The sequence below is a fragment of the Chinchilla lanigera genome, unplaced genomic scaffold (genome assembly GCF_000276665.1).
Source record: "Chinchilla lanigera isolate Chin_1 unplaced genomic scaffold, ChiLan1.0 scaffold00008, whole genome shotgun sequence".
Lineage (NCBI taxonomy): Eukaryota > Metazoa > Chordata > Mammalia > Rodentia > Chinchillidae > Chinchilla > Chinchilla lanigera.
In genome coordinates, this window is record NW_004955409.1 from 35,591,132 (window position 1) to 35,604,000 (window position 12,869).

Genomic DNA, 12,869 nt, shown 5'->3' on the forward strand with positions numbered 1-12,869 from the left:
TTCCTACAACTTTGTCTGTAACTCTGTTTTGCTTGTATTGTTCTTATGCTATTTGTAAATAGATATCTGTCTGTTAATGTTTTCCTTCTTTTATTTTTTAAAATAAAAAAAAGAAAGGGAAAGAGTGAATAAAAATTAGGGGGCATGATAGACATTGTGAAATGAAAAGAAACTGCTCAAAAGTAAAGAGCAACTGGGAAGACAGAAACAAGAAAAGAAAGAATGGGAAATTATGTATATATGTGTACACAAAATAGCTAACATAGTTGTACTACTGACTTTTATTGCATTATTGAAAGGAACAGCTAATGATTGACTATTTGATCAATCTTGCATGTCTATATTAGTTTTCCTGAGTAACCACTTTGAAGATATCAATACAAAACACAATAATCAAAAATGGATGTCTATTCATAAATGGATGTCTATTTGTTAAAATGTTTTCATTCTTTTTCTTTTTAAAATAAAAAAAAGAGTAAAAGACAAGTGACTTATCCCAGAAAAGTGATTCTCAGTAAGATTAACAGTTGACCTCACATGAGAAACCATAATGCCCAAAGGCAGTGGGATAATGTCTTTACTGGATAGAAAGAAAAAGCTGTCAATTAATGATTCTATATCTAGAAAAGCTGCCCTTCAAAAATGAAGGGTAAGCCAGGGGTTGTAGTACGTACCTGTAATCCCAGGATTCTGGTAGTCTGCAGGATGAGGAATATATGGTCCAAGCAATTTAATGAATTCTTGTCTCTAAATAAAAAATAAAGAGGAGATAGGGCTGGAGCTCAGTCCAAAGACATTGGGTTCAATCCCTAGTACCACCAGAAAAAAAAGAACAAATAGAGATATCCCCAGATGTTTTATATTTTTATTTATTTTAAAAATAAAAGAAAGAAAACATATTAACAGACAGACACCCATTTACAAAATAGCCTAAGAACAATACAAACAAAACAGAGTTACAGACAAAGTTGTAAGAAATTAATCATGGTTGTTGTATTACTTATTGCTATCTTCAAAGTGGTTTCTCAGGAAAACAAATAGAGACATGCAAGATTGATCAAACAAGTAATTATTAACTGTTCCTTTCAGTAAAGCAATAGAAGACAGTAGTGCAACTTTGTTAGCTATCCTGTATATACATACATACATAATTTTCTCTTCTTTGCATTTTCTTTTCACACACCCCAGTTGCCCTTTGCTCTTGAGCATTTTCCTTTCTTTTCACAATGTCTATCATACCTCCTAGTTTTAATTCATTCTTTCAGGTTCTTACATTAGTGAGACAATACATTGCTTACACATGCAGGTCTGATTTATTTCACTTATGCGTATGGTCTCTAATTGTGACCATTTACCTATAAAAACCTTGAATTTCCTTTCTTTATGCCTGAGTAATATTCCATTATATAAAAGTACCACAATTTTGTGATCCAATCCTTAGTGGATGGACATTTGGGTTGCTTCCACTGTTTAGCTATTACACATTGCACTGTTATAAACATGGGTGCACATATATTGCTGTGATGTGATTTTTTAGATCTTCTGGGAAAATACCCAGAAGGGGAATAGCTGAGTTGAATGGGTCGTCTAGACCTAGCCTGCTGAGGAATCTCCACACTGATTTTCGCAGTGTTTTCACCAGTTTGCATTCGCACCAGCAGTGGAGATGAGTTCCTATTTCTCCACCCCTTGTCAGCATTTGTTATTGGTTGATTTCTTAATGCTAGCCTTCTCCCTCGGGTAAGGTGGAATCTCAATGGTGTTTTAATTTACAATTCTTGAATAACTAATGACGTTGAACATTTTCTCATGTATTTTTTTCCCATTTGTATTTCTTTATCTGAGAAGTGTGTATTCTTCTCAGCTGCCCTTTTGGGGATTGGGTCTTTGAATTGGGGGCCCTGATATTTTTTAATTCTTTTTATGTTTTAGATAGAACACCTCTGTCTGAGGGACAGTCAGCTAAATTTTTTTCCAAGTTTGTGGGTTTTCTTTTTACTCTGCTGGTGATTTCTTGAGATGTGTAGAAACCTTTCAGTAGGATGAGTTACCAGTAGTTGATTTTTTTAAAGTATTTCAAGTACAGTTTGGTTTTTGTACATGATCTCTCTACCTACCCCTACATCTTCAAGGTTTTTATCTACTTTCACTTCCAATAGATTTAGGGTTTCTGTTACAATATTGAGATCTGTGAACCATTTTGACTTGAGTTTGGTGCATTTTGTTAGAATTGGTTTTATTTTCAGTCTTTGGCAGGTGGCAGGCCAATTCTTCCAGCACCATTTATTAAAGAAGCTATCATTCTTCCAGTGAGTTTGTTTGGCCCCTTTATCAAAGATTAGGTGGCTGAGTGTGGTTTTGGTTGTGTCTGTTTCTTCCAGTCTGTTCCATTGATCCTCAGGCCTGTTTTTTAGCCAGTACCAGGTGGATTTTATGACCGTAGCTTTGTAGTATAATTTCAGGTCAGGGATTGTGATTCCACCTGACTTGTCCTTGTTGCCCAGGATTGCTTTTGTTCTTCTGGGTCTCTTCTGGTTCCAGACAAGTTTAAGGAGTGTTTTCTCTAGATCTGCATATTTCAGAATAGCATCAAAAAGATGAAATACTTAGGAATCATTCTTACAAAAGGAGTAAAAGATCTGTTCAGTGAAAACTACAGTACTCTGAAAAAAGAGATCAAAGAGGATTTCAATAAGTGGAAAGATATTCTTTGTTCATGGATAGGAAGAACCAACATTGTGACAATGTCCACACGATCAAAATTGTTGTGCAGATTCAATGCAATCCCAATTAAAATACCATTAGTACACCTCACAGATCTAGAGAAAACACTCCTAAAGTTCATCTGGAACAAGAAGAGGCCTAGAATAAAAAAGCAATCTTGGGAAACAAAGGAAAGGCAGGAGGTATCTCAATTCCTGACTTAAAATTATATTACAAAGCTACTGTAATAAAGTTAGCATGGTGCTGGCACAAAAACAGACCTGAAGATCAATGGAACAGATTAGAAGATACAGATACAGCTACAAACACACTCAGTCACCTTATCTTTAACAAAGGGGCCAAACATGTTCAATGGAAGGAAGATAATTTCTTTAATAAATGGTGCTGGTAAAACTGGCTTTCCACATGCCAAAGACTAAAACTAGACCCATGTCATTCATCATGCACTAAACTAAAGTCAAAATGGATCAAAGATCTAAATATTAAAACAGTAACACTAAATTTATTGGAAGAGAAAGTAGGTAAAAATCTTGACAACATTAGGGCAGGCAGAGAGTTCATGAACAAAAACCAAACTGCACAGGAAATACTTCAAAGAATTAACAACTTGAATCACATCTTATTGAAAAGTTTTTGCACTTTCAATGAAATCACCAGTAAAGTGAAAAGAAAACCCAGGAATTGGGAAAAAATTTTAGCCAACTGCCCCTCAGACAAAGGACTTCTATCTAGGACATATAAAGAACTGAAAAATGTCAGGCCTCCCAAATTCAAAGACCCAATCCAAAGAAGGGCTTATGAGATGAATACACACTTCTCTAATGAAGAGACACTAATGCAAATAAATACATGAAGAAATGTTCGGGGTCACTGGTCATTGGAGAAATGCAAATTAATACAACCATGAGACTCCATCTCAGCCCAGAAATAATTGCTATCAACAAGAAATCAACCAAAATAAATGCTGGAGAGGCTGTGGGGAGAAAGGAGTCCTACTCCACTGTTGGTGGCAGTGTAGATTGGTGAAACCACTGTGGAAATCAATTTGGAGGTTCCTCACAAACTTAGGATTGGAAGTCCCATTTAACCTAGCTATTCCCCTTCTGGGTATTTTCCCAGAAGAATTAAAGACATCATACCACAGTGATATATGTGCACCCATGTTTATAGCAGCACAATTTGTTATAGCTAAATCTTGGAAATAACCCAGATGCCCATCCACTGAGGAATGGATAAAAAAGATGTGATACTTTTATACAATGGAGTATTGCTCAACTATTAAAAAAGATAAACTCGAGGCTTTTGTAGGTAAATGGATGCAACTAGAGAGGATGCTCCTAAGTGATATAAATCGGACCCAGATGAGTAAACATCATATTGTCTCCTTGGTGTAGGAACCTGAAAGCCTAAGTAAAACTCAAAATGGACAATGGATGACAGGAAAGGGAAAGAAATTGCTCAAAGGAAGGAAAGACTGGGATGAGGGAAAGAAGAAAAAAGAAAGAAGGAAGGCAAAATACAAATATATATATGAATAGCTGTGATAACTGTATTGCCGAGTTCTGATGGTGTATTGAAATGAACAGCTAATGCTCACAATTTTTTATGTTCTGATCAATTTTGCATGCTTGTGTCTGGTGGTCTGAGCAAGTGATTTGAAGTAACAACATGCAATGGAATTACAATGGTGAACTCCTACCATCTTGTTTGTAGTGAAATTCTGTATTATCTCTACTGTTCTGCCCTAGAATTATTTTCTTATTGCTTTTAAAGGTTTGAGCAATCTTTCATTCTTACATCTGGTAATCTGAGCACTGTAGTTGAGGATAGTGATATGTAATGTAACAACCACTTTTGATTCATATTATTTTGCCTTGAGACCCTGTATCACTTTAAATGTTTTTTCTTTGATTTGTTTATGTTTGTGATACTGGTATGCTGCTAGTGTTCTGTTTCTTTTTTGTTTGTTTGTTAGTTTCTCATTTACTACTCTCTTTAAAATAAAACAATAAAATTTTTAAAAATTTTAGAAAAAGAAAGAGGGAAATCCATTTTAGGATTTTTCCTCCGTGTTTAATTAAAAAAGAAGCAGGCATTGCTATGGTTTGGTTATGGTTTGAATGTCCACCAAAGGTTCATGTGTTGAAATTTAACCCCCATTGTAAGATATTAAGAGGGTGGAGACAATTTGAGTATTGTGTTGAGAGTTAGGGCCTTTGTGAAGTGACTAGAATTAGATACATTTATTGGAATGTGGACCCATGATTGAAGCCTAGAGGCTTTGTGACAAGAGGGGACAGGATCAGACTAACACACATACACACATTCGTTGCCTTTAGCCATGCGATACTGTACACCACCTATGGAGCCTGCCAGCAAGGCCATCAACAAATATGGCTTCTTGACCTTCATGAGTCAGAATAAACTTTTATTCTTCAAAACTGAAAAAAAAAGAAAACCAAGCAACACAATACCAGAAATAAGTCCTTCATGATCAGTAATCACTTTAAATTTAAACATTTTAAACTTGCCAGATTAAAGACAAAGGTTGGAAGAATGATTTCAAAAATATCATCCAACCATGCAATACAGGAATCTGAAAATTCACAGAGTGAAAACATTCACACAGCAGTGTTGTGAAGGTAAATGTGGAGTGATTATTTAGTATTTACACAATTCTGAGGTTCTGGAAAAATTTTGAAATCAGATGCAATTTTTGAGTGTGTGAAATGCTACTGAACTATAGGCTTTGAAATAGCTACACATATATTGTGTTCATTTCACCTAATTTTTTTTAAAAAATGGGTTATGATCTTATTTTGCATAATCTCTTTTTAAATTTGAAATACAAATATTACATGTAAAATGTATTAGACCATACTTCAAGACATTAAAGCTGGGGCTGGGGATTTAGCTCAGCGGCAAAAGCGCCTGCCTGGCAAGTGCAAGGTCGTGAGTTCGGTTCCCGGTACCGGAGAAAAAAAACAACAACAACAAAAAAAAGACATTAAAGCTAATTAACAATGAGTGACATAAATCAGGTGGTTTTCATTGTTTTTTCTTTATGTTGCTGTTTTAAAAATTTACAACTTTAGAGATTAACTGCATGTTAATTTTTTATACAGTGAAGAAACAAGTACTATGGTGATACTGACTACTCAGTTTTTTTAATGTGGCTAAAATGCTTAAATTATAGACTTAAATAAGAATGGATAGAATTAAAGTAAATTGCATTGTATAGACAGCACTGTGCTAAGTATATGATATGCTCACTACATGAGATTCAGGTCTGTTTGGGAGACAGTGGAAATCAGTATAGCAATTCCTCAAAAAACTAAAAGTAGAAATTCCATTCAATCCAGCACTTTCATTTCTAGGTATCTTCTTAAAAAGATAAACACATGTTATTACAGTGATACACACAAACACATGTTTACAGCAGTACAACTCATAACAGCTACACATAGGAAGAAATCCATTTGTCCATCAATAGGTGGATGAAGAAAATGTGGTATTTTTGCACAATGGAGTGCTACTTTTCGGAGCCATTTGTAGAAAAGTGTATGCTCTCTGAGACCATAATCTGAAGTGAAATGAATTATTCACACAAGCTTAAATATCACACAGGTTCTCTTATGTAAAACACCAAATGCATAAATAAAGAGCATAATTAAAGATACATAGTAGGAAACACAGACATATATCATTGTCAAATTGGAAGAGGAGAAACAGATAGAAGGAGGGAAAAGAGAAGGGACAGGAAAAGGTCTAAAAATAAATAAGATATGTTAGGTACCAACTCCCCACCATATATGTAATCATTATGCAGTACAAACATGTTCAAATAATTTTTTTTCTCTGTGGGAGATAGATAAGTGCTATATTTCCTTTCTGCTCTCTGAATTTCCTTAATGAATATATATCATGTCTACTATCAGAAAGATCATTTTATTTGTAAATTATGTACTTTTGGAAAAATTAAATTAAAAACAAGCAGACACTTGGAAAACATTGATGGTTCCTCTATTGACAAGGAAGATACTTATCCTGGAATTTATCTTCTCAAACACAATAATCCTTCAGAAAAAAGGTAAAATACAGACACATAAAGAGCAAGCTTTAATCACCAGAATACAACTATTTAGAGATACAGTTGTCCATCAAGAAAAATGGTTGCAGAGGATTCAGTCCCTGCATGGCTGGCTCCAAGGCAGAATCACTAAGGCAGAGGGTTGGATGGAGTAAAGCAATTCAATTGGTATAGCCCAGGAAGCAGAGCACAGAAGAAGAGCCCTAAAGACAAGGGATCGGTGCTCAGATATACACACCAAACACCTCCATCCTTAGTTCAGGTGGCCCTACTGGCATCCACAACAGGGTACCTAAAGGAGTAGAGTATCCTATGTCAGTTCTTGGATTGAACTCCTAGGGCCCACAGCAATTAGTTAACTGAAACCATTAAATGTCAAATGCAGAAATTTTATTTAAAAAGATTTAGAAGAGAGGCAGATTCCATCACACTGAATATTCATGATTAAATAAGGGATGTTTTATGTTTCCTTGGAAGGAGCTATGATGATGTAAGAGTCACCATGTGGGTTTAGTACATGGTGGCCAACCATTGTTATTGCTTAGTACATCACTCCACCATGCCCTTTCTGAAACTGAGTTACCAGGATTCTTTCTCCTTCACCAGGTGATCAGTTCTCTCGGTAACATGCTTGCTCTTAGCACAAGAGAGGGGTCTAATGCTTATCTGCTGCAGAAACTATCCTGGTGGACTCAAAAGCCTGGCATTGTTAATTCTGTCACCGGAAACCCCGGTGTCTGAGATTGTACTGGCCAATACCACATTCTACACTCCCCACCTTGCATGTTGGGTTCATCCTGTGGGCTAGAGCAAGTGGTTTGCTCTAAATCATCAGCTCTGGTCCTTGTACATTCTACACAACCATGTAGAAGATGTCATCAGGGGAAAGCGTTGGGAGTAAGGCCCTTTCTTAGAAAGCATCACAAAATCAGTGGGAAAAATAAGATCACTGAGCCAACTCCTCCTGCTTCCTCTGCAGGGGGTTAAAGACAGCAAGCACAAAGATTCAGAAGTTCAGACCTGGGAAGCCTTCTTGGGAAGATGCTGCTGGTCCTGCTCCTGTTGGCCTTCTTTCTGACCCCAAAGACAAGAGCAGACCCAGGAACAAGACAGAAGCCCAAAGACATTCCACAGGGGACATGGTCCCATTTCCCTCTACAGCACCCTGATTCATCTGTCTAGAGTATTGCTGTGAACCTCATCTCCAGTCCCACCAGAGAACCCCAAGTAGGACACTGGGTAAGCTACCAGAGACTGTACTGAAGAGGAGCCACTGGGTGCTGTCCCCTCTCTAGGCTTCACTTTTGACATCTGGAAAGGGTCTTTCCACAAACTGGATTCAAATAGTGAGAAGTAACAAGGAGAAAATATGATATACTCCTGGACAGGGCAGAATATGCCTGTCTTCCCTGTCTAGGACAAAGATCTTCCTCTCATCTACTGCTTAGCAGACATGCCCAGAGCTCTAAGAGCCCAGAATCCATGGAATCACTGTCTTCAGAGCACTACTTTTGCCTTTCTGCAGTCCTAGTCCCTTTCTCCAACTCTACTTTCCCTCCCAAGAGTTTACCTGAACCCCTGATTTCCAGTAAAAGCCACAGAGGCAGACTCTACCTTCTCTGCTTTCCACAATCCCATCAGTGCTGCCCTACAAATTCTCATTCACAGACTACCAGGAGATGTTCCTGCAAGCAGCCAATGTACAGTTCTGAGGCATCCACCACATGTTAGGCCTAGGAAAGAGGATCAGATAAACAGTGTGCAAAAAACAGTCTTTTTTTTCAAGTGAGATCATCAGGGGACATGAAGCCAAACCCCACTCCTGCCCCTACATGGCCTACCTTCAGATCCAGTATAATAATTCCCCAACGAAGTGTGGTGGCTTCCTGATACATGAGAAATTTGTGCTGACAGCTGCTCACTATGCAGAAAGGTGAGGAACAAAATATAACCCAAAGTCTCAGGAAATGCTTCTCAGAGACCTTTCATCCCAAGGAGCTCTCATACCTCCTGGAGGTACACAAGCAGGAGATTCTTTATGGATGACAAAGACCCAGCCATATCCCAAAGGGAAATAAGCAAGTTGGCATCAAGGGAATTGCTGACATAAGAAAGACCAGGGCAGTCAAGCCTGATATACTTAAACACAGGACCATGTTTTGGCACAGCAATGCAAAATAATGCAATTTCATGTGTTTTCCTGGAGGTAACTGACCCCTAAGAATTTCTGGTACCCAAGGTCCAAGATTTCAGCTGCAGTTACTATCAAGCAGAGGGCGCAGTCACTTGGCCAGGTGGCCCTCCTGTCATCCAGCCCCACCCTGTACCAGCTGGGATGTGTCCTCTGCATTTTCACATCCCTCAACCCACTCTTCTCTCTGTACAGACCACAACATTAAGAAATAATTGTCTTACTGGGGGCCCACAACATCAAGAAACAGGAGAAGGCTTGACAGGTCGTACATGTGAAAACAGCCATCCCACACCCAGACTACAATCCTGAGAAACGCAACTACGATATCATGCTGCTGCAAGCGAGGCACAGCTCCTGCTACTCTTGTTCTCCTCATACAGCACTGCCCCTCCCATTGGAACCCTGCACTTTCCCTTTTGCCACCAAGTCCATCACAGAGTCCAGACCCAGAAGGCATAGGCTGATCTGGACTCTCTTACTTCTTTCCCTTCAGCTGGAGAATAGGCCACCAAGCTGAAGAAAGAGGTGCAGCTTCTCTGGTTGCCTAAGGACAAGACCTGGGTGAAGCCAGGTGCCACCTGCCAGGTGATGGGGGATGGCGAAGTTTGGCCCGAAACAGGAGCTCTCCAAATACACTGTAGGAGGTGGAGATGACAGTGGAGAAGGAGGAGGAGTGTGAGAACTACTTTCAAGAGGATTATGACAGTGCTACTGAGATGCTAAGTGAGATGCTACCTTAGTGAGACTAAGCTCCCTTAGAGGTAGCATTGGGCATCTGTCACTCTTGGCTTGGGTAATGGGTGTTTTTCTGACAGTTCTAGGACCATGAGACACAAGAAGCAGGGGCTCCTTCACCTAGTAGGCTGTGATAATTCTCCCTGAAAAGAGAAAAAGGGACCTGCTCCACCTGGGAGGTAACTAGGGCTTCTACCAATTCACCAAGGGGCCAGTGAAGAAGAGTGCTCTTCTGATAGCATAAGTTTGGGACACGATGCCTGAGCTCACATCACAGGCATTTGAAAATTATTCCCTGGGTGTGCAGTAATTATAACCAATTGGCTCCTCAGAGCCCACTGACCTTATGAGTCAATCAGCTCATCCTCCCTGCTCTGTGTCTCGCCCACTCATCTGCCTCCCTGTCCTTAACCAGCAGCCTAAAACCAGTGGTCCCACAGAGCTCCACAGGGATAAGGTCTCAGGACCTGGGGACAAAGACAAAGTCTGCCCCAAGAGTGAGGTAGAGCAACAACAGTGTCCCCAGTCAGAGCTGGGCAGCTCAGGGGCCCAGGGTCTATGCTTCCCTCTCATCTCCCACAAGCAGACTGTGCCAGTAGGACTTCAGGAGGGGTTTGGGATATCAGAGGAGACATGACCAGGAGGTGCACTGCCTCACAGCCTCACTCTCTCTACAGGGCGACTCTGGAGGCCCCCTCGTGTGGCCTAGTCATTGTCTCCTATGCATCAAAGAGTGAGATAACTCCATGTGTCCACACCAAAGTCTCACATTTTCTAGGCTGGATAAAGAAAACCATGAAACACCGCTGACTATGAGGAGCAAACTAAGCGCCCTCTCTGAGCAACCATCTTTTCTGGAGCTGAGTCCAGAACTGTACTAGAGCAGATGCCAGCAACTAAATAAATGTCTCATGTCAGTAAGAAGGCTGGTTTATTGTTTGTCTACTTCACAGAGAGCAACTCTGGGCTAAGCAGGCCAGTGACACAATTCTGCTACTTCCTTCAGCCTCCCTTCCTGCTCCACTCAACAGCTTTCCAAATTCCCACTGAAAGCCGTTAACCAGCTCCTTCTGACCTGCTTTAGTTTCTCCACAGCCTCGCCATCCTAAGGGATGAAGCTAAGAACCTTCAGGAGACAATGTGCAGAGCTCTTATCCTGGGGCTCAGCGTAAACATGTGGCCTCCTTATGCGTCACCTGGTAGAGAGGAAGGGGAGAATTTCATGCATCCTGGAAGCAGTCAGGCACCACTGAGTTCACCACTCAGCCCATCATGCTGGATAGTGGAAGTGTCTTCCTGACACTTCTCTCCCTCAGGGTCAGGAACAATGGTGAGGTGTGGGGTATCCTGAGTCATTCTTCATTCTCTTGAAATTTGTATCCTTCCCCTTTCTCCACAAAGACCAAGGCTAAACTTGGCTATAGCCACCAGGCTGCACATTTTCTTTATCACTCCTCAGAGTTGTCACAGTCTACCAGCTCCTATACTCTCTAGGCCACAATGGTTTCATGTTGTTCCTTCCCCAATCCCCCCACCTAGGACACCCAAAACTCCATGTGGGTCCATGCAAGGCCCATGGAGGTCAAGGCTGGTGGGATCAGAACCTGTGGCCCCACCTCTCACGTGAACAGGGCCCCTCGCCCCCCAGTGTCCTCCTATATGCTCAAGGGGCCTTGGTCACTCAGCAGTTTGAGTCCATTTCACCTGCTCCTTGTTGATCACTGGTAGCCTCAAAGCTAAGACTCCATGGCACACACAGGCTATATCAGGCTTTTTACTTCAAAATGGTTCCTCTCTGCAGAAGGACAGGAAAGCACACCGGCTTCCATCAATCAGCAAACAAATACTCCCGGAGTGCTTTCTAACTACCAGGTCTTAGGGATCTGTAGAGAACATGATAACAAAGCCCAGTGAACCTCGCAGTGTAAAAAACTTTCCAAATTTTCTCCCTCTCTGCTCCACATAAGTCTACAAGGCCTGGATCTATGTGGGAAATCCATGGAAATAAAATACCTTATTTTCATTCCTGGGTAGAGTTTCTATCAATATTATCACAAGACACTCCAGAAGTGCGTGAGATTTACAAATGACACCATGCTGCTGCAGGTGAAGCACACCTTCCTGCTGCTCTTGCTCTCTTCAAGCAGGGTCGCCCCTTCCCCTGGGACCCTGCTCTTTCCCTCCCTGCCATCTTGGCCATCACCATGTCCAGTCCCAGAAGGCATAGGGTCTGTGCCATGGGCTGCTCTGGACTCTCTTGCTTATTCCCCATCAGCTGAAGAGAAAGGCCAAGCTGACTAAGGCTGTGCAGCCCCTCAGACTGCATGAGGACATGACCCAGGGGAACCCAGGTGACACATGCCTTGTGGCAGGCTGGGGAAGAATGACCCCATCGGGCCTTTCAGCAACTAAACTGCAGGAGGTGCAGCTGACAGTGCAAGATGAACTAAAATGCAAATCAGCCCTCTATGTATATTCTGATGTCACTGATATTTGGAGACCCAAGGATTTTGGAGACCCAAGGAAAAAAAAAGACCAGTTTCAAGTTTAGGTGTCCACTGTCTATAAAGACAAAACCCAGGGAAAGAGGAGCTTGGTGGAAGAGATGACAGCGGCCTTATCCCCACGACTTGAGTCCAGAGTTTGGGAATCTGGGTTCCCCAGCATGGCAGGCTCTATCCACTCCCTGGGTAGATAGTAGCAAAAGGTGGGGAAATATGTTAGCTGAATGTGGTATTATCACTGCAGTATCTCTAAGCATGACTCAGAAAGTTTTGTGTAAGTTAAAACTGGCAAGTAAAGTTGTAGCCAGGCTAGAGTATCCTGGTCAGAAGGAGGCAGCCAGGCCCACCCTGCCCTGATCTCTGCTCACAGCTGCGTGACAGAAGTTACCCACTGTGGGGAGGTTCGAAGAGCACCAAGAGTGAGAAACCAACTCATTACATTCCATTTCTTCCCGCAAGTAGATTATGGGGGTCCTCTTGTGTGTTAGAAAATGATCCATGGCATTTTCTCCTATGGAAAAAATACGGGAAGAGCTCCAGTACTGTTCATGAATGTCTCGTACCTCCTGCCCTGGATAAAGAGCACCATGGGGCACTTCTAACAGCTGGTGTAAGATTGGCT

At 41.1% G+C, this 12,869-nt stretch overlaps 1 pseudogene; it reads left to right on the forward strand.

Moving 5' to 3' along the window:
• The first annotated feature begins 8,737 nt into the window (after window positions 1-8,737).
• LOC106147676 lies at window positions 8,738-12,294 on the forward strand (annotated as a pseudogene).
• Window positions 12,295-12,869: the final 575 nt, after the last annotated feature.